This window comes from Ctenopharyngodon idella, chromosome 4 (assembly GCF_019924925.1).
Source record: "Ctenopharyngodon idella isolate HZGC_01 chromosome 4, HZGC01, whole genome shotgun sequence".
In the NCBI taxonomy this organism is placed as follows: domain Eukaryota; kingdom Metazoa; phylum Chordata; class Actinopteri; order Cypriniformes; family Xenocyprididae; genus Ctenopharyngodon; species Ctenopharyngodon idella.
Genome location: NC_067223.1, coordinates 25,310,607 through 25,334,240, shown reverse-complemented (window position 1 = coordinate 25,334,240; position 23,634 = coordinate 25,310,607). Strand labels below are relative to the sequence as shown.

The 23,634-nt window shown below is 36.9% G+C and overlaps 1 long non-coding RNA gene across 50 annotated transcripts in view; it reads left to right on the top strand.

The window, feature by feature from the left end:
- Window positions 1-23,634, top strand: part of LOC127511265 (uncharacterized) — a 44,355-nt gene that overhangs the window by 7,638 nt on the left and 13,083 nt on the right. The window contains exons 2-23 of one of the 50 annotated variants that reach the window (XR_007929912.1): window positions 6,221-6,704; window positions 7,189-7,328; window positions 7,425-7,629; window positions 7,711-7,815; window positions 7,909-8,100; window positions 8,176-9,123; window positions 9,220-9,291; window positions 9,380-9,473; window positions 9,544-9,660; window positions 9,742-9,789; window positions 9,903-9,986; window positions 10,067-10,132; window positions 10,653-10,713; window positions 14,775-14,825; window positions 15,032-15,076; window positions 15,157-15,218; window positions 15,457-15,504; window positions 15,643-15,677; window positions 15,794-15,944; window positions 16,073-19,177; window positions 19,840-19,934; window positions 20,494-20,564. This is a non-coding gene — a long non-coding RNA (uncharacterized LOC127511265). The other 49 variants (XR_007929906.1, XR_007929911.1, XR_007929905.1 and 46 more) reach the window with 49 other exon arrangements.

The following is a 23,634-nucleotide window of genomic DNA, read 5'->3' as shown; positions in this document are numbered from 1 at the left end:
ATAACGAGCAGAATCACCAAAGGACAGAGGAACAACAAGAACTACAACTTCAGCCACAGACTTCAATGAAATCAACTGAAGATAAAAGTCATTAAATCCCTCAAAATCTGATTAAACATCTCCACAAACGGCATTACCAGCTTCACTTATTACTAACCAGATTGATTTTATTTCTGACATACATCTACAGAAGTTGTTATTGAGAATTACCAGAGGTTTAGATGTTGATGATTTGTTGAAAATAAGTTTGTCACCATGATCGAGGTCAGTGCTTGCTTCAGTTAGGCAGTTTTCTGACAGTATGGTTGTGATTGCTTCATGTAACACACCTGCACGAGTATTTCCCGCACATTAGTATTGTGATGAATGCTGGGGATCTCTCTTTTTGTTTGGCTTCGGCCCCGCCTATTGGAATTTTTCTGCAGCATGTTCTCTTTTCATTGACAGGATGTACGGATAATTGAACTCACCTGGAGGACATTTAAGGCAGTTTTCTTGTTGCCATCACTAAATTCCATTTTAGATATTCAACCACATTGTTTATTTTTGAATATTTATAACATGTTTATTTCAATTTAACTCAACAGGGTGCTCCAAGGCAGAATTGTTCAAATAACTGTGGAGTGTTTGTGTTGATGGTAGGAAGAATTGTTTAACAATAAGTGTTTATTTTCCTTGATAGCTTTGTCAGATTGCTGTCTTTCATTGTTAATTTATTTTTTAGTTTGAGCAAAATCAATATCAACAAACTTAAGATATTGATATAATCAAACAAAATCATTTAATTTAAGTTCATTACTATTGTTTATGTCTGTTTTGATGTAACTTACTATTAATGTTACAGTACGCACTCTATGTTGTAATGGGAGGAGTCTTTGATTTTGCTGAGGTGAGCTATCAAAACTAGTAATTTGGGAAAAAGTTTATTCTCAAAGGGTGATTGTGATTTACATTAAGCATATTTTCCAGTCTGACATGGCTGCAGTAAGGAGATGGTGGTGCTTGCTCCTGCTAACAAATTATCCTGTGAAGTAAGCCTATTTCCAAGTACTTCCAATAAATAAAACATTAGTAGTAGTAGTAGCAGTTTTTTTTTTATCCTCTCTTTAATAATGTTAATTTTCACAGTATTTGGTGTTTTATGGTGATTTTTTTTTTTTTTTTTTTTCTCTTCCTGTGTGGTGTAAATACTTTCTAGGGAAACTGTAGTTCACTTGTTTGTTTTTTTTTATTTATTTATTTATTTTTTAATGTGATTTAAGATCAGATGCTGAAAGAAAGCTACTCAGAAAAAGGCGCAAAGAAATGAAAACAGGTATAACTTTAATTAAAATGGGTTTGTAACAACTAACAACTGTGACAACTGATGATAAAATGTTCAAGTTCCTTTTTCCATAAATATTTCATGATTGGTGTGAACTTTCTTTCTTTTTCTTTTTCTTTCTTTCTTTAGGAGAATTGGAAATGGAAGCTGATTACATAAGTAAGGTGGGAGTTTTCCTTATTCCAATGTTATTTTTAACATTTTAAATGTATGCTATTATTTGACTAGTATTTTATATTGAATAATATTACTTTTTTTTTTTTTTTTTTTCTTCAAGCAGATGCCACCTGAGATCCTGAGACATATCCTCATGAATGTGGTCAAAGAAGATGGAGATGTGGCCTTCTTCAGACGGTCTCTGACGTGCTGGCTTTTCCATGATGTTTGTGAGGCATCATTCAGAAAAGAGGCTCATTTTGCCTGGCTTGACAGTAAGTTTTCATTTTATTATTTTTATATTTTTACCAGTAGACAGTTCTACACATTAAGTTTAAGCTGCAAATGCATTTTAAGCTTTGCTCAGAACTTTTTATTGCTTTAAATCTCTTTCTTACAATAGGTGTTGTCAACTGGAGTGCATACTCCAGTGACTACAAGGAGATGTATCGAGTGCCATATAAAGTGACCAGTTGCCTTTGTTGTGGGGACTTATTTAAAGACTTCCTGCCAGGCTATATTGGGGATGGAAGGAAAGGAATCCTTTGTGCATTTTACTCGACCAAAGAGTTTGAAGGTTACTGCTCAGCAGACTGGTCCATCTGTGACGGCAATCACTATAGCCCCAAGGACAACAATTTATAAAGTTAAATATAAATGGTCACTTGAGGGACAACTGCTTGATCTGACTGCTGTGATCAGTTTGTATATTAAACTTAAATTCAGGGGTTTTTTTTTTATTTTTATAAATGTACTTAAATGTCTTGCAGACACTGAACAGCAAATTAAGAGGAATCTTATGTACAGATCACTGATGAATGTCAACATATCATTTTTTATATATATATATATATATATATATAAATAATATAATTTTATATATATCATCAGCACTTATGTTTATTTTGACATCTGACAAGTTTTTTTTTTTTCTTGGTGCCGTTAATATTTTTGCATTTTCCCCATGAATGTGTACTGGTATTTTAAGTTGTATACAGACTTTATTGTATTGTACCTTTTAGGATTAAAATTACAGAGACAATTACTTGACTCATTTTTGCTTCCACTCAACAGCAAATATGACCTGAATAGAATAAGATGGTTTTATTTTAAAATGTTCTATATACACGCATTAAAAAATAATATTTGCGGTGACATTATGCTATTAATCCATCAAATTTAGGTTTAAAAACTCTAAAATCACGTGATTTAAAATGTTGTCCAGACGACTATTTTGCATTTATAATATCGATCTTTAAATAAATGTAAACAATTATTTATTACTATTCATCAGTACTACTATAGAGGTTAGAACATCATCTCAATACAATATTGAGCATGCGTGTCACTCAAGACCAGCGCATGCGCATTATAATCAGAGATCGGTACTGCGCATGCGTCTTTGACGTCATCAAAACACCACCGCGCATGCGCGTGACGACGTCCAGTACGTATTGGATCTGATCCAGCTACGTCATCGTGCTACAGGCTGCAGCGAGGACTTCTTGGCTTCTGCTCCTGCTACGTGCTGCCGCGCAGCCTCTAGCCTCGTTTACACTGCACACGTGTGCGGCGCGTTAAGGCTGATTTATACTTCTGCGTCGAGTGTACGCCGTAGGTTGTTTTTACCACGCGTAGCCTACGACGTAGCCTGACGTGCACCTCTTCAAAAATGTAACAACGCGTCAATTCTACGCGGACCTCAAGCGCTCTGATTGGTCTGCCTGAACCCCTCCCTCAGGTCAAAAAACTGGCGCAGAGCAATCGGAGAAGAGCGAGCGTTTTCAACTTCCATAGGAATGTTTCAGGGGACACATGCAGTCATACTGCAACAAAAGTCGTTACCTATTTGCCACTTCTATTTGTAAGCTTCTCTGACAACGTACATGACGAGTTGCTTCTTCGGCTTTTGCCTTGATACTCAACATGACCTGCCTACTAGTGGTCTGCATGCACATCGACGCGGACAACGACGCAGGAGTATAAATGAAAACAGACACATAGCCTATGGCACAGAAGCTCCGGTCTAGGTCCGACGCAGAAGTATAAATCAGCCTTTACGGCTGCGACACGGCTACCGGAGCTGATACGCGGCCACTCTAGTCAATGCTCGTGTTTACACCGGCTGCGCCGCGGGGTGTTTTAGAAGCGTCCCAGAAGCGGCCGCTTCGCTAAAGATAGGCGCCTCGCCTTTTTTTGAAGGACGCCGCATCCAAGATGCGCAGCTCAATTACAAAATAAAGTCAAAATAATCACCCTGTGTAAACTCCCACTCATATTTCACATCACTAGGAGGCCAGAAACTGAAGACAAGAGATTTGAATTTGAAAAACTTTAAATTTCTTTGTTCTTCCCAGCCAGCACAGCTATGTGGCGCCGAGATGGGTGTCACCTGGGCTGTCTAACTGCTCAGTGTGCACACTACAGGCTGTTAAATGTAACACTGAATCGGTGTTGGAGTTAAAGAGATAATTAGGTGATAACGAGCAGAATCACCAAAGGACAGAGGAACAACAAGAACTACGACTTCAGCCAGACTTCAATGAAATCAACTGAAGATAAAAGTCATTAAATCCCTCAAAATCTGATTAAACATCTCCACAAACGGCATTACCAGCTTCACTTATTACTAACCAGATTGACTTTATTTCTGACATACATCTACAGAAGTTGTTATTGAGAATTACCAGAGGTTTAGATGTTGATGATTTGTTGAAAATAAGTTTGTCACCATGATCGAGGTCAGTGCTTGCTTCAGTTAGGCAGTTTTCTGACAGTATGGTTGTGATTGCTTCATGTAACACACCTGCACGAGTATTTCCCGCACATTAGTATTGTGATGAATGCTGGGGATCTCTCTTTTTGTTTGGCTTCGGCCCCGCCTATTGGAATTTTTCTGCAGCATGTTCTCTTTTCATTGACAGGATGTACGGATAATTGAACTCACCTGGAGGACATTTAAGGGACAACAGGTGAGAGAAGCGGGGGAGAGTGAACGTGACTGGCTTTTTGCGCTCAGGGGAACGCTTTGTGTTGCTCGAGACCATTAGGGTTTGTCCGGCAATGAAGATAGTTAGATAGATGGTATGTGTGTAGTTAGATAATGGTGGGGGGTGTTTAGGAGCGCTGGCCACATGTTCCAGGAGCGTTTTAAAGACGCTTTATTACGCCAAGAGGATTGATCATAATTGCCGCTCTTGCGGGACTGATTCCTTTCCCTAGACCTCGGGGTGGGGTCTTGTTTCCTGGAGATGGGGAAGTGTTTTACATTTTAATTATTTTTCATGTGTTGTGTGTATGTGTGATTGTGAGTTTTACAGTTTTATGAACATGATTACTCTGTGTACGGGACGGGGGCGGCGCTGATCTTTTCACTTTCTAAATCGATTGCAGGATCACGATTTCTAGTGTGCAGTGTAGGGCTGGGAATAACCACTAGAGTGCAGTGTAGTGCAGTGTTAAAGTTTCACTGGTGTAGCGCCATTTGTCCTAGTGAGAGTGTACCGAGTAAATGTTCGCTGAACTAATTTAAATGCTTCTTTATATAAGGGTTATATTTCTCTGTATACAATTGTCAATAAAGTAATACCTTTCTATAAAGTCCTGGTGTTGTAATGTACCCTCTGTCCTTCATTAATTTGATTAAACCTCTTTAAGTTAAATCAGAGGTTTATTACAGTATTAACAATTACAAGAGTTGCTGCTTCACTATGTAATGCCTTCATGAAATTATATCTATTCTTCGAATTATAGTACAAGTGAGAGAACAGCAAAATGAAGATTTCTGAAAACAGCGAGTCTTGAAAGTTTGTTAACATGTTGTAGGCTACAGATCCCCACTCACATATAAACGTAATAAATAAATAAAAGCCTTGTGTTATCTATTGCTGCACACGAATGAGGAAGCTTTGTGTTTTACATCTTCTGCCGCGTGCACATGTTAAGACCGCAAACTCGGGTTTGATTTGGGTATGATACAGCCGTCTGTGTAATAACTACAATAATGTTTAAATATCATATTTTCTGTCTAGTTTACTTTAGTTTTTTATAATACACAATACTTTAACCCAAAATGACAACAAGTTTAAATGAGTAAATCTTCTATAAATATTTTTTAATATTAATTTTCTTTCCTGTCATACTCCAATTCTTGTTAAAACACACTAGATATTCTTATTCTGTGCATTTTGAGCACTTTTTGTGTGAAATCATATTTATTTTGTCCATCAAAGGTGTACTTTCACTTTAATTGAGCGTCAGCAGCGCAGCAAAAATAGACCCAGCGTCGATACGATCGCGGCACTGCGGCTTCTGCGAGACTGGATGTTGTTACGCGCATGCGCGATGGTGTGTTTCGCTGACATGTATAATGCTCACAGCGATTCTCATTTTAATCTTATACTTAAGTACATAATACTATGGACAGACTGCAGGGCTAATGTAAAATTAACCTGCTAATGAATACTTATTTGCTATTACATTGTTCTAGATGAATGTCTTTAAAAAGGGCAGTTGCCCAGTAATTTCAAGGTGCACAAAGTGCTGTAACCAGTACCACTGCCCTTTTTGTGAGACGTACAAAACCACACCACAACTATCCATTGATAACCATGTAGAGAATCATCTAAAATTGGCAGTACACCATGATGGTGAGTATAATTTCACCTCTACTAATATTATTTTGCCTTAAAATTTGATCAGAGTAATGCATGTCACATGTGTGTAACTTTTTCCCCCCAGATTACACTGTAGAGAAAATGCACATTTTCACTGCTGTTACTGTCCTGCTACAGTGATAAGAAAAGTGCAGTTAATTACTCAACTTCAAAAATGTAAACAAAAGTTGGCTATTCCTGGCCAGGAAGCTCAATCTCCACTCCTGCACAGCCCAGCAGCCACTGCTCCACTATATCGGCACAGACTTCTCATGTCATTACACAGGCGCCTCCCCTGTCTTTCCCCATGGCTATCCGAAAATCTACATCTCCATTTCCTCTTTCTGCATCCACCCAAGTATTTCCATCTCCGAATATTTCCTCTGTCCTTGTTCCACCAGGGCAACCAACAGTAAAGCGTCCTCAACCAAAGAAGAACAGAATCAGATGTGATCATTGTGATATGGAATTGAATAAAAAGAACTTGCGAGTTCACATTAGAAGAAAGCACACCACAGTTAAAGAGGCCGTCACATTAGAACGACGTTTACTTTGTCAGGTCATTGACGGTAAGCATGGAATTTTTGCAGTGGCAAAATCTTTCAGTGCACCATCAATTCCCATCCATGTTCAGAAAAGGATTTGGGGTGTGAATGACAAAGTTATGTGTGAACTAGACCAATGTAATGGTGCTGATTTTGCACATAGGAGTGGCCGTGAGTGCTGCCATCTCATGTCCTTAGCTTTCTGTCCCAAAGATGATGGCAATTCTGTTAATCTCGAAGAGGAAACCCTAAACGAGATGGTGAAAGAAAAATGGTTTGGAGAAAGTAGGAAAGATGCATGCATCGAAAGGCAATGCATGGCAAACAAAGAAGATGTGCCACTTTCTGTAGCGATCACATCAACAAAAAAATATCTATCAGTGTATGAGCCAAAAATGTCTTATTACTGCAGACTTGGAAGAGTGACTGTTGTATATGACAGTAAGAAGATCACATGTTTAAAGAGTGTACTGTTATTTTGTATTTAACTTTTCTGCTCTCCATTAAGGAATTTCAACTTACTACAAAGTATGTAGCAACTGCAGCATGATGTACAGATACCAGGAATTCACTGATGGTATCCATAACTTCTGTGACCACCTTCTGCTTTCTCTTCACTTGTGTGTAATTCTTCGCAATGCTCTTCAGGTAATATGTGTAACTGCTGGTGTTGATATTGTTTGGTGTAATAAGTATTATGTCATGTAACATAATCTTTTTTCTTTATACTCTGTGAATGTCTAGAATCACACTGCTGTTAGTAGAGTAATGAGCATACTTGAAGCCACTGCCAAAGCAAAATTCCCCAGCAAAGACACAGTGCTCCATGGGTACCTTCACTTTGAAGCCTCGAGCAGCCATGTTTATTCTTACACCTGCATCAATTGTGGTTATTACCCCAAAGTGGTGATTATGGATCTCCACAAGAAAGGTGTCTTCAGTATTCCTTGTAAGTATGTGTTGTGTACATTGTATTACAAATGCTTTCTAAAAACGGCATGTTCCTCATTTGTGAATTTGTGTTTTGCAGTCAGTGAAATAGCCACACCACCATCAGATTTCAAGGGTGATACAAACATTGTCTCTTTTTGGGAATCCGTAACAATGGAGATGATTGGCCGGGGATTTCTTTCAAGTAAGTTATTTATTATGTAATATTATTTAGGTCTGTGTAACTAAAGAAACTAATTTTCTTTAATGTACTTATACGCTCTGTATTTCTCTTAAGGTGGCAGGAAAAATCCCTTCGTAGTTTACCCAAGTTATGATTGCTGGGCTCCTTGGATTTGGACCTAATATCCGAAAGTCAGACATTGTTCTAAACACTGAGCATGCAAAACTACAAAAAACAAAGTCCCGTGATGTTCCAGATCTTGACGTCACAGAGGAAAGGTTAGGTGATGAGCTCTGTAATCTTAAGGTAAGAACACATGCACAACATCTAATTATGTTTTGCAACAATTTTGGTTTTAACCAAAGCCTGTCATGTGTTTAGGTTGATGCAGTGAGGAAGCTGTGCAAAAAGGGTTCAAGGATGGATCTTGTGTTACGTTTGCGAACAGAGATGCAAAACCGCTCTGCGTACGACAAAATCTTCCAGCAGATTTGGGGTGCTTCTGGTAAATTGCCTAACTCTCATCTCTTAAATGTCTATATAATAATAATACATTTTAATAATGCATGAATATGTAGCTTTGATTGAAAAAAATAATAATAATGTCCCGGGAGTTTAAAATTTATCCTGATGGACATTTAATTTTCAGCAAAGCATTCACTGGAAGACGCAATATTTCATTTGCTATAAAAACCTACTTGCAATTTATACATGGGTTAATTAACACTGAGTAAACTAGTCTCTGAGTCAACCCACGGACAAATTGTTGGTAAAAGTAGGTAGATTCACAGGTATGAAGAAATTATGAAAACCTAATTTTTGCTAGAGGACTTGCAGCACACGTTAATCTTCGTGAAGCAGATTCTCTGCCTTTCAGTCCCCATGAAGGGAGACTTGCTGAACCAACTACAGCAAATGTCCAGCTAGCAAAAGAAGGCAAGCTCAAAGTTAATCTACCATGGTTGAAAAATGAGGAGGAGGAGGATACCAACTGCCATCCTTTGACAGGATCATCAGATCATTATGCTTTGTATGACAGATTCCATGAATTCAACACCAAAGACCCAAGAGATGCTCTTAGGAGAGTCCAAGTAGTCCCAGAACTTTGTGGATGGGTAAATACTCAAACCGCAGAGCAACTTTTTGCTGCAATGCGCAAAAACAATTATTTCCTGACCATGCTCACGCCATCAGGACACACATTTTTGATGCACAACATCATTCACCATTATAATACAGCACAGAATAAGAACATGGAGGACAGCCTAAGAAAAGCTGTATCACCAAGTGATCAGTTAACCTTCAATGGTTACGGTCAGATAGTACTTGGTAAGTTTTTTTTTTTTTTATATATATATACCTTACAATGACTATTAATTTTTTCATGTATTGTAAAAATCACTTTGTCTTGTGTTGTATGTGAAGGTACACCTCCACAGTCCCTAAATGATAGTGAGAGACTCACCTGTGATATTACACAAATAGACCAAGTACACTGTAAGTAATGTCATGATAAACACTGCACTGCAAAATCTCTCTTCATCTAATAAATACAGTTGGGTCATAATATTTTGTCTCTTTTCAGACCCCAGCCAAGGTTCAGTGATGGACATGACAGCCCTACGAAATGTGCAGCCAAACAGGGCATGCATCCACAAAGCAGTGACCAAATGAAGATGGTATGTTGAATTGTTTTGCATTTTTATGCAAAGTGTATAATCATACTTACAATTGTTTTTGTTTTTCTAGATAAAAAATGCTTTAAATGAAAAGGAATCACAACAATTTTTGGCTCAAGTAGGAGCAACAATTCTGGACCGATCAGATTTTATTACCTTGGGACATCCAAATGATGTTGAAGGGACTGTGAGTATTATCACATGCAATATCATGCTTTTGTTTTGTGATAAGTGAATTTTAAATTTGGTTTCTCTCAAATTATTACAGATTTTGAATGCCTGCCTTTCAATGGTCAGAGATATTGCTGACTTAAAGGTAATATTTTTCCTGTCTTCTCTGTAGAACCTTTTTTTTGGAGTGAGAAAGTGTGCATAAGTGATCCTTTATTTGCAATCCAATTAACTGTAATTTTAAATGGTATCTAACAGAACATAAAGGTCCATTGTTTTAGCTCGTATGTGACAGTGACATGGTTGCCACCATTGTGTGCAGACCCTTCAGCTAACTTACCTGTAAGTATGACTGAAATATTTAATAGAAGTTAACTAGGGTCATTTTAGGTGGCATTATAAATGTTTGTTGTCTGTATTAGGACCATATAGCAGAATGTGACTTCATCTTACTGCCTTCCTGGGCATCAAACCACTGGATGGTATATGTAAGTCTATTGTGTTTAAATGATCAGTTCTCCTTAATGCAAGTAACACTGAGATATTTTGACATAACTAACAGTTGTATCTTCCAAGAATCATTTAATAGAACCAGTTTTACAGATCATGAAACCAAAAAGCAGAGAGATGCTTGATTCACTGTACGGCCCTGACTTCAGCGACTGTCGTTACATTGATCCCTACAGGTTTTTTCAGAAAAAATATTAAGAGTTCAAAAGAAGTTCAGGATTATGGTAGTTCTGTTTTGTGCCATACATCCTTTTGCATGCATTTTATTTTTTTATTTTATGGCTCATTTTTTATTGATGCTTAAACTATTTAAATCTACCTTATCGCTGGAATCATATTTTATAGCTCAAAGATAAAATTGTTTAAACAATGATAAATGAGCCATGAATTTGTTTGGGGTTGTTCCACCCCAGTTTGTTTTTTTTTTTTAGTATTTCATTTTTATTTTTAGTCCATTTTTGTTGTTGTTGTTGTTGTTGTTGTTTAAATGTTTTGTAGAGTACTTGCACAGCAACGACATCCTGGGCCGTGGAAAGAGTATGGACGTGATGATCTCAACGTAAGCAGTTTTCTTGTTGCCATCACTAAATTCCATTTTAGATATTCAACCACATTGTTTATTTTTGAATATTTATAACATGTTTATTTCAATTTAACTCAACAGGGTGCTCCAAGGCAGAATTGTTCAAATAACTGTGGAGTGTTTGTGTTGATGGTAGAAAGAATTGTTTAACAATAAGTGTTTATTTTCCTTGATAGCTTTGTCAGATTGCTGTCTTTCATTGTTAATTTATTTTTTAGTTTGAGCAAAATCAATATCAACAAACTTAAGATATTGATATAATCAAACAAAATCATTTAATTTAAGTTCATTACTATTGTTTGTGTCTGTTTGGATGTAACTTACTATTAATGTTACAGTAGGCACTCTATGTTGTAATGGGAGGTGCCTTTTGATAGCTCACCTCAGCAAAATCAAACTAATAATTTGGGGAAAAGTTTATTCTCAAAGGGTGATTGTGATTTACATTAAGCATATTTTCCAGTCTGACATGGCTGCAGTAAGGAGATGGTGGTGCTTGCTCCTGCTAACAAATTATCCTGTGAAGTAAGCCTATTTCCAAGTACTTCCAATAAATAAAACATATTTATTAGTAGTAGTAGCAGCAGTTTTTTTTTTTTTTATCCTCTCTTTAATAATGTTAATTTTCACAGTATTTGGTGTTTTATGGTGATTTTTTTTTTTTCTTTCTCTTCCTGTGTGGTGTAAATACTTTCTAGGGAAACTGTAGTTCACTTGTTTGTTTTTTTTTATTTATTTTTATTTTTTTTAATGTGATTTAAGATCAGATGCTGAAAGAAAGCTACTCAGAAAAAGGCGCAAAGAAATGAAAACAGGTATAACTTTAATTAAAATGGGTTTGTAACAACTAATCTGACAACTGATGATAAAATGTTCAAGTTCCTTTTTCCATAAATATTTCATGATTGGTGTGAACTTTCTTTCTTTTTCTTTTTCTTTCTTTCTTTAGGAGAATTGGAAATGGAAGCTGATTACATAAGTAAGGTGGGAGTTTTCCTTATTCCAATGTTATTTTTAACATTTTAAATGTATGCTATTATTTGACTAGTATTTTATATTGAATAATATTACTTTTTTTTTTTTTTTTTTTTCTTCAAGCAGATGCCACCTGAGATCCTGAGACATATCCTCATGAATGTGGTCAAAGAAGATGGAGATGTGGCCTTCTTCAGACGGTCTCTGACGTGCTGGCTTTTCCATGATGTTTGTGAGGCATCATTCAGAAAAGAGGCTCATTTTGCCTGGCTTGACAGTAAGTTTTCATTTTATTATTTTTATATTTTTACCAGTAGACAGTTCTACACATTAAGTTTAAGCTGCAAATGCATTTTAAGCTTTGCTCAGAACTTTTTATTGCTTTAAATCTCTTTCTTACAATAGGTGTTGTCAACTGGAGTGCATACTCCAGTGTCTACAAGGAGATGTACCAAGTGCCATATAAAGTGACCAGTTGCCTTTGTTGTGGGGACTTATTTAAAGACTTCCCACCAGGCTATATTGGGGATGGAAGGAAAGGAATCCTTTGTGCATTTTACTCGACCAAAGAGTTTGAAGGTTACTGCTCAGCAGACTGGTCCATCTGTGACGGCAATCACTATAGCCCCAAGGACAACAATTTATAAAGTTAAATATAAATGGTCACTTGAGGGACAACTGCTTGATCTGACTGCTGTGATCAGTTTGTATATTAAACTTAAATTCAGGGTTTTTTTTTTTTATTTTTATAAATGTACTTAAATGTCTTGCAGACACTGAACAGCAAATTAAGAGGAATCTTATGTACAGATCACTGATGAATGTCAACATATCATTTTTTATATATATATATATATATATAAATAATATAATTTTATATATATCATCAGCACTTATGTTTATTTTGACATCTGACAAGTTTTTTTTTTTCTTGGTGCCGTTAATATTTTTGCATTTTCCCCATGAATGTGTACTGGTATTTTAAGTTGTATACAGACTTTATTGTATTGTACCTTTTAGGATTAAAATTACAGAGACAATTACTTGACTCATTTTTGCTTCCACTCAACAGCAAATATGACCTGAATAGAATAAGATGGTTTTATTTTAAAATGTTCTATATACACGCATTAAAAAATAATATTTGCGGTGACATTATGCTATTAATCCATCAAATTTAGGTTTAAAAACTCTAAAATCACGTGATTTAAAATGTTGTCCAGACGACTATTTTGCATTTATAATATCGATCTTTAAATAAATGTAAACAATTATTTATTACTATTCATCAGTACTACTATAGAGGTTAGAACATCATCTCAATACAATATTGAGCATGCGTGTCACTCGACCAGCGTATGCGCATTATAATCAGAGATCGGTACTGCGCATGCGTCTTTGACGTCATCAAAACACCACCGCGCATGCGCGTGACGACGTCCAGTACGTATTGGATCTGATCCAGCTACGTCATCGTGCTACAGGCTGCAGCGAGGACTTCTTGGCTTCTGCTCCTGCTACGTGCTGCCGCGCAGCCTCTAGCCTCGTTTACACTGCACACGTGTGCGGCGCGTTAAGGCTGATTTATACTTCTGCGTCGAGTGTACGCCGTAGGTTGTTTTTACCACGCGTAGCCTACGACGTAGCCTGACGTGCACCTCTTCAAAAATGTAACAACACATCAATTCTACACGGACCGCAAGCGCTCTGATTGGTCTGCCTGAACCCCTCCCTCAGGTCAAAAAACTGGCGCGGAGCAATCGGAGAAGAGCGAGCGTTTTCAACTTCCATAGGAATGTTTCAGGGGACACATGCAGTCATACTGCAACAAAAGTCGTTACCTATTTGCCACTTCTGTTTGTAAGCTTCTCTGACAACGTACATGACGAGTTGCTTCTTCGGCTTTTGCCTTGATACTCAACATGACCTGCCTACTAGTGGTCTGCATGCACATCGACGCGGACAACGACGCAGGAGTATAAATGACAACAGACACATAGCCTATGGCACAGAAGCTCCGGTCTAGGTCCGACGCAGAAGTATAAATCAGCCTTTACGGCTGCGACACGGCTACCGGAGCTGATACGCGGCCACTCTAGTCAATGCTCGTGTTTACACCGGCTGCGCCGCGGGGTGTTTTAGAAGCGTCCCAGAAGCGGCCTCTTCGCTAAAGATAGGCGCCTCGCCTTTTTTTGAAGGACGCCGCATCCAAGATGCGCAGCTCAATTACAAAATAAAGTCAAAATAATCACCCTGTGTAAACTCCCACTCATATTTCACATCACTAGGAGGCCAGAAACTGAAGACAAGAGATTTGAATTTGAAAAACTTTAAATTTCTTTGTTCTTCCCAGCCAGCACAGCTATGTGGGGCCCAGATGGGTGTCACCTGGGCTGTCTAACTGCTCAGTGTGCACACTACAGGCTGTTAAATGTAACGCTGAATCGGTGTTGGAGTTAATGAGATAATTAGGTGATAACGAGCAGAATCACCAAAGGACAGAGGAACAACAAGAACTACAACTTCAGCCACAGACTTCAATGAAATCAACTGAAGATAAAAGACATTAAATCCCTCAAAATCTGATTAAACATCTCCACAAACGGCATTACCAGCTTCACTTATTACTAACCAGATTGATTTTATTTCTGACATACATCTACAGAAGTTGTTATTGAGAATTACCAGAGGTTTAGATGTTGATGATTTGTTGAAAATAAGTTTGTCACCATGATCGAGGTCAGTGCTTGCTTCAGTTAGGCAGTTTTCTGACAGTATGGTTGTGATTGCTTCATGTAACACACCTGCACGAGTATTTCCCGCACATTAGTATTGTGATGAATGCTGGGGATCTCTCTTTTTGTTTGGCTTCGGCCCCGCCTATTGGAATTTTTCTGCAGCATGTTCTCTTTTCATTGACAGGATGTACGGATAATTGAACTCACCTGGAGGACATTTAAGGCAGTTTTCTTGTTGCCATCACTAAATTCCATTTTAGATATTCAACCACATTGTTTATTTTTGAATATTTATAACATGTTTATTTCAATTTAACTCAACAGGGTGCTCCAAGGCAGAATTGTTCAAATAACTGTGGAGTGTTTGTGTTGATGGTAGGAAGAATTGTTTAACAATAAGTGTTTATTTTCCTTGATAGCTTTGTCAGATTGCTGTCTTTCATTGTTAATTTATTTTTTAGTTTGAGCAAAATCAATATCAACAAACTTAAGATATTGATATAATCAAACAAAATCATTTAATTTAAGTTCATTACTATTGTTTATGTCTGTTTTGATGTAACTTACTATTAATGTTACAGTACGCACTCTATGTTGTAATGGGAGGAGTCTTTGATTTTGCTGAGGTGAGCTATCAAAACTAGTAATTTGGGAAAAAGTTTATTCTCAAAGGGTGATTGTGATTTACATTAAGCATATTTTCCAGTCTGACATGGCTGCAGTAAGGAGATGGTGGTGCTTGCTCCTGCTAACAAATTATCCTGTGAAGTAAGCCTATTTCCAAGTACTTCCAATAAATAAAACATTAGTAGTAGTAGTAGCAGTTTTTTTTTATCCTCTCTTTAATAATGTTAATTTTCACAGTATTTGGTGTTTTATGGTGATTTTTTTTTTTTTTTTTTTTTTTCTCTTCCTGTGTGGTGTAAATACTTTCTAGGGAAACTGTAGTTCACTTGTTTGTTTTTTTTTATTTATTTATTTATTTTTTAATGTGATTTAAGATCAGATGCTGAAAGAAAGCTACTCAGAAAAAGGCGCAAAGAAATGAAAACAGGTATAACTTTAATTAAAATGGGTTTGTAACAACTAACAACTGTGACAACTGATGATAAAATGTTCAAGTTCCTTTTTCCATAAATATTTCATGATTGGTGTGAACTTTCTTTCTTTTTCTTTTTCTTTCTTTCTTTAGGAGAATTGGAAATGGAAGCTGATTACATAAGTAAGGTGGGAGTTTTCCTTATTCCAATGTTATTTTTAACATTTTAAATGTATGCTATTATTTGACTAGTATTTTATATTGAATAATATTACTTTTTTTTTTTTTTTTTTTCTTCAAGCAGATGCCACCTGAGATCCTGAGACATATCCTCATGAATGTGGTCAAAGAAGATGGAGATGTGGCCTTCTTCAGACGGTCTCTGACGTGCTGGCTTTTCCATGATGTTTGTGAGGCATCATTCAGAAAAGAGGCTCATTTTGCCTGGCTTGACAGTAAGTTTTCATTTTATTATTTTTATATTTTTACCAGTAGACAGTTCTACACATTAAGTTTAAGCTGCAAATGCATTTTAAGCTTTGCTCAGAACTTTTTATTGCTTTAAATCTCTTTCTTACAATAGGTGTTGTCAACTGGAGTGCATACTCCAGTGACTACAAGGAGATGTATCGAGTGCCATATAAAGTGACCAGTTGCCTTTGTTGTGGGGACTTATTTAAAGACTTCCCGCCAGGCTATATTGGAGATGGAAGGAAAGGAATCCTTTGTGCATTTTACTCGACCAAAGAGTTTGAAGGTTACTGCTCAGCAGACTGGTCCATCTGTGACGGCAATCACTATAGCCCCAAGGACAACAATTTATAAAGTTAAATATAAATGGTCACTTGAGGGACAACTGCTTGATCTGACTGCTGTGATCAGTTTGTATATTAAACTTAAATTCAGGGGGGTTTTTTTATTTTTTTTTTTCATTTATTTTTTTTTTTTTTATAAATGTACTTGCATGTCTTGCAGACACTGAACAGCAAATTAAGAGGAATCTTATGTACAGATCACTGTTGAATGTCAACATATCATTTTATATATATCATCAGCACTTGTTTATTTTGACATCTGACAAGTTTTTTTTTTTTTTTCTTGGTGCTGTTAATATTTTTGCATTTTCCCCATGAATGTGTACTGGTATTTTAAGTTGTATACAGACTTTATTGTATTGTACCTTTTAGGATTAAAATTACAGAGACAATTACTTGACTCATTTTTGCTTCCACTCAACAGCAAATATGACCTGAATAGAATAAAATGGCTTTATTTTAAAATGTTCTATATACACGCATTAAAAAATAATATTTGCGGTGACATTATGCTATTAATCCATCAAATTTAGGTTTAAAAACTCTAAAATCACGTGATTTAAAATGTTGTCCAGACGACTATTTTGCATTTATAATATCAATCTTTAAATAAATGTAAACAATTATTTATTACTATTCATCAGTACTACTATAGAGGTTAGAACATCATCTCAATACAATATTGAGCATGCGTGTCACTCAAGACCAGCGCATGCGCATTATAATCAGAGATCGGTACTGCGCATGCGTCTTTGACGTCATCAAAACACCACCGCGCATGCGCGTGACGACGTCCAGTACGTATTGGATCTGATCCAGCTACGTCATCGTGCTACAGGCTGCAGCGAGGACTTCTTGGCTTCTGCTCCTGCTACGTGCTGCCGCGCAGCCTCTAGCCTCGTTTACACTGCACACGTGTGCGGCGCGTTAAGGCTGATTTATACTTCTGCGTCGAGTGTACGCCGTAGGTTGTTTTTACCACGCGTAGCCTGACGTGCACCTCTTCAAAAATGTAACAACGCGTCAATTCTACGCGGACCTCAAGCGCTCTGATTGGTCTGCCTGAACCCCTCCCTCAGGTCAAAAAACTGGCGCGGAGCAATCGGAGAAGAGCGAGCGTTTTCAACTTCCATAGGAATGTTTCAGGGGACACATGCAGTCATACTGCAACAAAAGTCGTTACCTATTTGCCACTTCTATTTGTAAGCTTCTCTGACAACGTACATGACGAGTTGCTTCTTCAGCTTTTGCCTTGATACTCAACATGACCTGCCTACTAGTGGTCTGCATGCACATCGACGCGGACAACGACGCAGGAGTATAAATGAAAACAGACACATAGCCTATGGCACAGAAGCTCCGGTCTAGGTCCGACGCAGAAGTATAAATCAGCCTTTACGGCTGCGACACGGCTACCGGAGCTGATACGCGGCCACTCTAGTCAATGCTCGTGTTTACACCGGCTGCGCCGCGGGGTGTTTTAGAAGCGTCCCAGAAGCGGCCGCTTCGCTAAAGATAGGCGCCTCGCCTTTTTTTGAAGGACGCCGCATCCAAGATGCGCAGCTCAATTACAAAATAAAGTCAAAATAATCACCCTGTGTAAACTCCCACTCATATTTCACATCACTAGGAGGCCAGAAACTGAAGACAAGAGATTTGAATTTGAAAAACTTTAAATTTCTTTGTTCTTCCCAGCCAGCACAGCTATGTGGCGCCGAGATGGGTGTCACCTGGGCTGTCTAACTGCTCAGTGTGCACACTACAGGCTGTTAAATGTAACACTGAATCGGTGTTGGAGTTAAAGAGATAATTAGGTGATAACGAGCAGAATCACCAAAGGACAGAGGAACAACAAGAACTACGACTTCAGCCAGACTTCAATGAAATCAACTGAAGATAAAAGTCATTAAATCCCTCAAAATCTGATTAAACATCTCCACAAACGGCATTACCAGCTTCACTTATTACTAACCAGATTGACTTTATTTCTGACATACATCTACAGAAGTTGTTATTGAGAATTACCAGAGGTTTAGATGTTGATGATTTGTTGAAAATAAGTTTGTCACCATGATCGAGGTCAGTGCTTGCTTCAGTTAGGCAGTTTTACTCTTGACTGTTTTAGTGTTAGTGTTTCTCTGGCTGCTCCAGCTGTTTGTTATGGCAAGATAAACAAGAGACAAGCATCAAGCAGGGGCGTCGCACACACTTCTGATGGACAAAATAAATATAATTTCACACAAAAAGTGTTCAAAATGCACAGAATAAGCATGTCTAATGTGTTTTAACAAGAATTTGAGTATGACAGAAAATTAAGAATCAAAAATAATTATAGAAGATTTACCCATTTAAACTTGTTTTTAATTATTCAGCTTGGGTTGAAGTATGGTGTATAATAAAAAACTAAAGTAAACTAGCTAGAAAATATGATATATAAACATTATTTTAGTTATTACACAGAGAGGCTGTAGCATACCCAAATCAAACCCGAGTTTGCTGTCTTTTTTCTCCGAGTTTGCTGTCTTGTAAACATGTGATGTAAAACACAAAGCTTTACCTCATTCATGTGCAGCAATGGATAACACAAGGCTTTAATTTATTTGTATTTATTATTAAACAGCCAGTCCTCCCGGTGCACCGAGTGTCCGAATTCACTCTCTCGTTTCATTCACTTCTTCAAGTGGACTATGTTAGTGGACTAATGTAGGGAACAGTGAATGAGGGTATAGGGGGCGATTTCGGACACAGCCGATGAACTTCAGTTTAAGTCACTTCCGCGTATCAGCCTTAAGAGAAACGGGGTGAGGTTACTGCTGGACTGCCTGTCGACAAGAAACTTCTGTGAAATGAACTTGTGTTTATTAATTTAGCAGGTAAGAGGAGTGATGCTTATATTCATGAAATGTTTATATGTGAATTGCATGTGTTTGTTTATGGCACTTATGTTTTAAATTGGTTGCTGAAGCAGCGCGAGGAACTGCGTCATGAATAAATGATTGATGTCGAGAGAAGATTACAATTAAAATGTGCGCAATATGGTTTGTAAAAGAGAGTTAAGTAATATTTGTTTATAAATGCGTTTGTGTTCTGTCATTTTGTCATTGTTTAATGGCTACTACAATGCTGGTAAAGTTGAAGTAGTCATGAAATCAAAATTGACCCTTTTTACTTTGCGCGTTACTAGTCTTGTGGTGAACAACTAATCTGTGCAAGTACACAAAGAACAAAACTGAAAAGTTACTTCCGGTCTGGAATGGCATTCCTTGATGAAACTCACGGTTCATGAGGACTTTAAAAATGTTATACAGCCTACTTAAAGATACTTAACAGTGCTTAAACAGTGCTTGAGTGTTAATGTCAGTGAGTTAGTCTGTGTGGTATAATTTTTTCTTTGCATAATGTATCAGAAAACTGTGCAAAGTGAGGTTATTGAATTGCAGTTTCATTCATATACAAAGTCACACTGCCAGTCAGCTGAAACACATACATTACTGTGAAATTAACTAATTTCTTGTTGTGTTTATTAATTTTGCAGTGTGAGACGAAATAAAAACTCATCGCCTCTTCTGTGTGTGTAACAAATACATAACGGCTCTCCACTGGTGATCTTACATTGAAGACTCTGTTCATGTAAGTTGTAATCTGGGTTTATCAAGGTAAATATGTTTTAGGCTTAAGTAAACATTTTGAAATTGTGATTACGTGTGATTACGGGTTCAGTGTTGTTTTGCACCCCTTTTTCTTTGTATGGAAAGATTGTTTTTTCAGACTCTCTTTTGTGGGTCAGTAAATGATTCTCAGGGGCAAAATGCTAATAATTTCTTGAACTTTAACATCCAGTTTGATGGAAACCAGCGTATTTCACAGTTATTGTTCAGTGGGCCATAAGATTTCCTCAGACGCACATGGCTTTCATGATACTTATTCACGCAACTTCCTAATAATACTTCAATAATTGTTTATTACATATCAAATAAAAATATTCTGATAGGAATGTGTTGATATCAACTTACTTAACCTGAGAATAATAAATTTGGTGTAGGTGTCAAGTTACGCACCGTAAAACAATACACTTTTGACAAGCAAACCACAGTGTTTTCTGAGAATGAACCTATCATTTTAAAAGACTGAATAACAAAGCAGATGAGAGTTCAAATGACTGTCTCATTCTTACGTCTCGTCCTGCTAGAAGTGAAGGAGATTTCAGAGCTGCTGTTCAACAGTTTCAGAGGAAAGAAAGATCTACAAATATTATTTGAGGTGAGTGTTTCATCTAGATCTGGGCGGTATGGCAAAAATGTAATCTCGATAATTTTTTCCCATATTGATCGATAACAATATATTTTGTTATATAAACTGTTAATGCTGCCAGCTTTAACCCTTATAGGGTCTTTTTAGACCCCAAAGAACATTTGCTCAAATAAAAACAAATGTTCTCTCTGTCCAAATGACATGAAACTTTGTACAGTTGTTAACACTTTCTAGATCTACAAATAAAAAAAAAATTGGAGTAATATCTTGTTTTTATGTTAGTGTAGTCACACTCAGGGTCAAACGAAATGTAATTTTGAAACAAAATAATTGTTTTTAAAAAAAACAAATGTAATTTTACTCATGTTTTTACTTCATATTTGTGCAGTTTTTGGAGGACTGATCATATCTTTTAAATTTATATAAATAAATATTGTTTTAAAATAGGTTTTTATACAAAAACAGCTTTTTATGTAAAATTCACTTTATAAAAGACCCACATTTCTAACTTTCATTCATGGGGATAACATGGATAATTTGACATGGTTTAGTGTAAGATTTTTGCCCATCTTTTGGAAAACGCAGTTTTAAAAGTAAAAAAACGATCACTTTTACCAGTAAATGGCTGCAGAGCTCCGGTATTTGCGTGACAGATTAGCTACTGCAGCGCCTGTAAGTGACAGATCAAGCGGATCAGGCGCACATGAACCGATCTTCTCTTCCTCTTGCCAGTTACAGAACGAAATATGAACATCAAGGTAGGCTTATGATACAGTACAACTTATAGAAGATCATTGTGTTTGATAGGACTTTTCCCTCGGGATGTCGTGTTTTTACCTGTTGGTTAAAAAATGAATAGCCTATTGATCACAATCTGTGCGATCAAGCCGACAAAATAAAAATAATAAGATTGCAATCATTTTGACTTGAAGTAAAGTTTGATCATTTTGACTCTAAACTGTGAAAACTAGACGAAAACCGTGTGATCATTCATACACAAAACATAAAACTGACATGATTGCGAGCAATAGTGTACGTCAATCGGTTCACCTGACTGTGGGGAAAACATGCGATTTTAAACTGCTTCGTGATAAACATTAATATTTGTCAATGTATTTTAGCAAGCAGTTCTGTAAGAAGGAAAATCATGGTCTCTGATTCTTGAACAACGCACACGCTTGTCAACATGAGAAATAGGTCTAATCCATAACCTTTAGCAAAACAGAGTATAAAGTTTAGTAAAAAGTTGATCAATTGTGGAGTCTTACCATACTGGTATCCCAGAGTTCAATATTTGGTGGTTTAAAGGTGCAATATGTAATATTTTTGCAGTAAAATATCCAAAAACCACTAGGCCAGTGTTACATATTTTGTTCACTTGAGTACTTACAATATCCCAAATGTCTCACATTTGTAAAAAATTGCAATTTTAACCAAGGATCCGGGACGTGTGAGGAGTCGCCTGTCAATTGCGTCATACCCGCGTTAACCCTCGGTTTCCGGTTTTATTTTGTAGAAACCATGGAAACACCAAAGACGCTTTAATATATTACGTTTTAATAGACATAATTATTTGTGTTAACCGTAATACATAATTTTCTCCATCATACAATACGTTTTAAAATGAATTACATGCCATTTATCAACACAAGCCATCCAATATTTAATATGATATTCTAAAATCGATCTATCTTACTGCAGTGTGCAACAGTGTCTCACAGCAGCCGCCGAGCGAATGTAACGTTATAACATCATTTTCAACACACTCAAATGTATCTAATATGATAAACAGAGCTGCGTTACCTCATACTCATGACCGGAAAAGCGGAAGCAGCGCCGGCGACTGTGGCATAATAAAAGTTCTGCTGCTCGTGAGGCGTGTGTTGTGCAATCGCTCCAGCGGCCTCGTTCAGCTCCACAACACTCGGTCCTGCTCTGCTTCATACTACAATAACCTCATCCATGAACATGATTTGTTCCCGAGTCCTATCCCTATTCTTTTGCACCGTCCGTTGAGGTGGAGACCACATGTCCCAAGATTCCGCTCTAAAACTTGGCGTCATCAAGCTACGCCTTTGTTTTGAATAGGCTTCTAGCGACCTCTAGTGGCCAAAATTATTACATATTGTACCTTTAAATGCCTGCTTGAGGTCTCTGTGAAAGTTTTAAAGCAGTCTTCTGTGCCGCTTTCAGACCGGTCACATCCGTAACGTTGTTTTTTCCTTATTTATGCGAACATGAAAAATAAAATAATTATTTTATGTTCTGTGGAGAGCCAACCCTTGTTCATTCGGTGGGCAGTATTACTTTTGGTTTTCACAGTATAATTCACAAAATTCTTAAAAAAATATGTTGCTACCCAAAACTTAGTGACTTTTTTTGTCACGTCCGTAACGCTGTATCATCTAAAATATAAAACGATTATATAGACATTGACATTTTTCTAATGTCTGGACTCCTTTAAGGGATTATGAATATATAAATAGACGGTTCAATATGTTGCTATTAAATGCATTCTTTGAGCATTTATTTTTCAAGTTTTGACTCCAAATGTCACGTCCATAACGCTGGAATTGCCCAAGAAACAATGATAACTTTAACCACATTTAATAGTACATTAGCAATGTGCTAATGCAACATTCAGAAAGACAATTTGCAAACATCACGAAAATAAATATATATAAAAATTGGATCGTGAATATTTGGTATTGATCCATCTTTGAGAATCAACTTCTGTGCAAATCCTGTGTTTTACTGACGACCGTGTGAAGCATTCTAGTGTTAATGACTTACGGAAGCACTTAGAAGGCGCTCTTTTTTTAGAAAATGACAGATGGTTTCTCTAGATAAGACTCTTATTCCTCATCTGGTATCGTTTAAAGCCCTTTGAAGCTGCACTGAAACTGCAATTTTGACCTTCAACTGTTTGGAGTCCATTGAAGTCCATTATAAGGAGAATAATATAGGCTATATAAAAGATCAAAGAAGAAAATTTGCAAATTACAAAAACAATAGTAAATTAAAAGAATATATCTTTTTTCAAATACAGTAGGTTTATTTAACATCTTTTGTTGTTTGA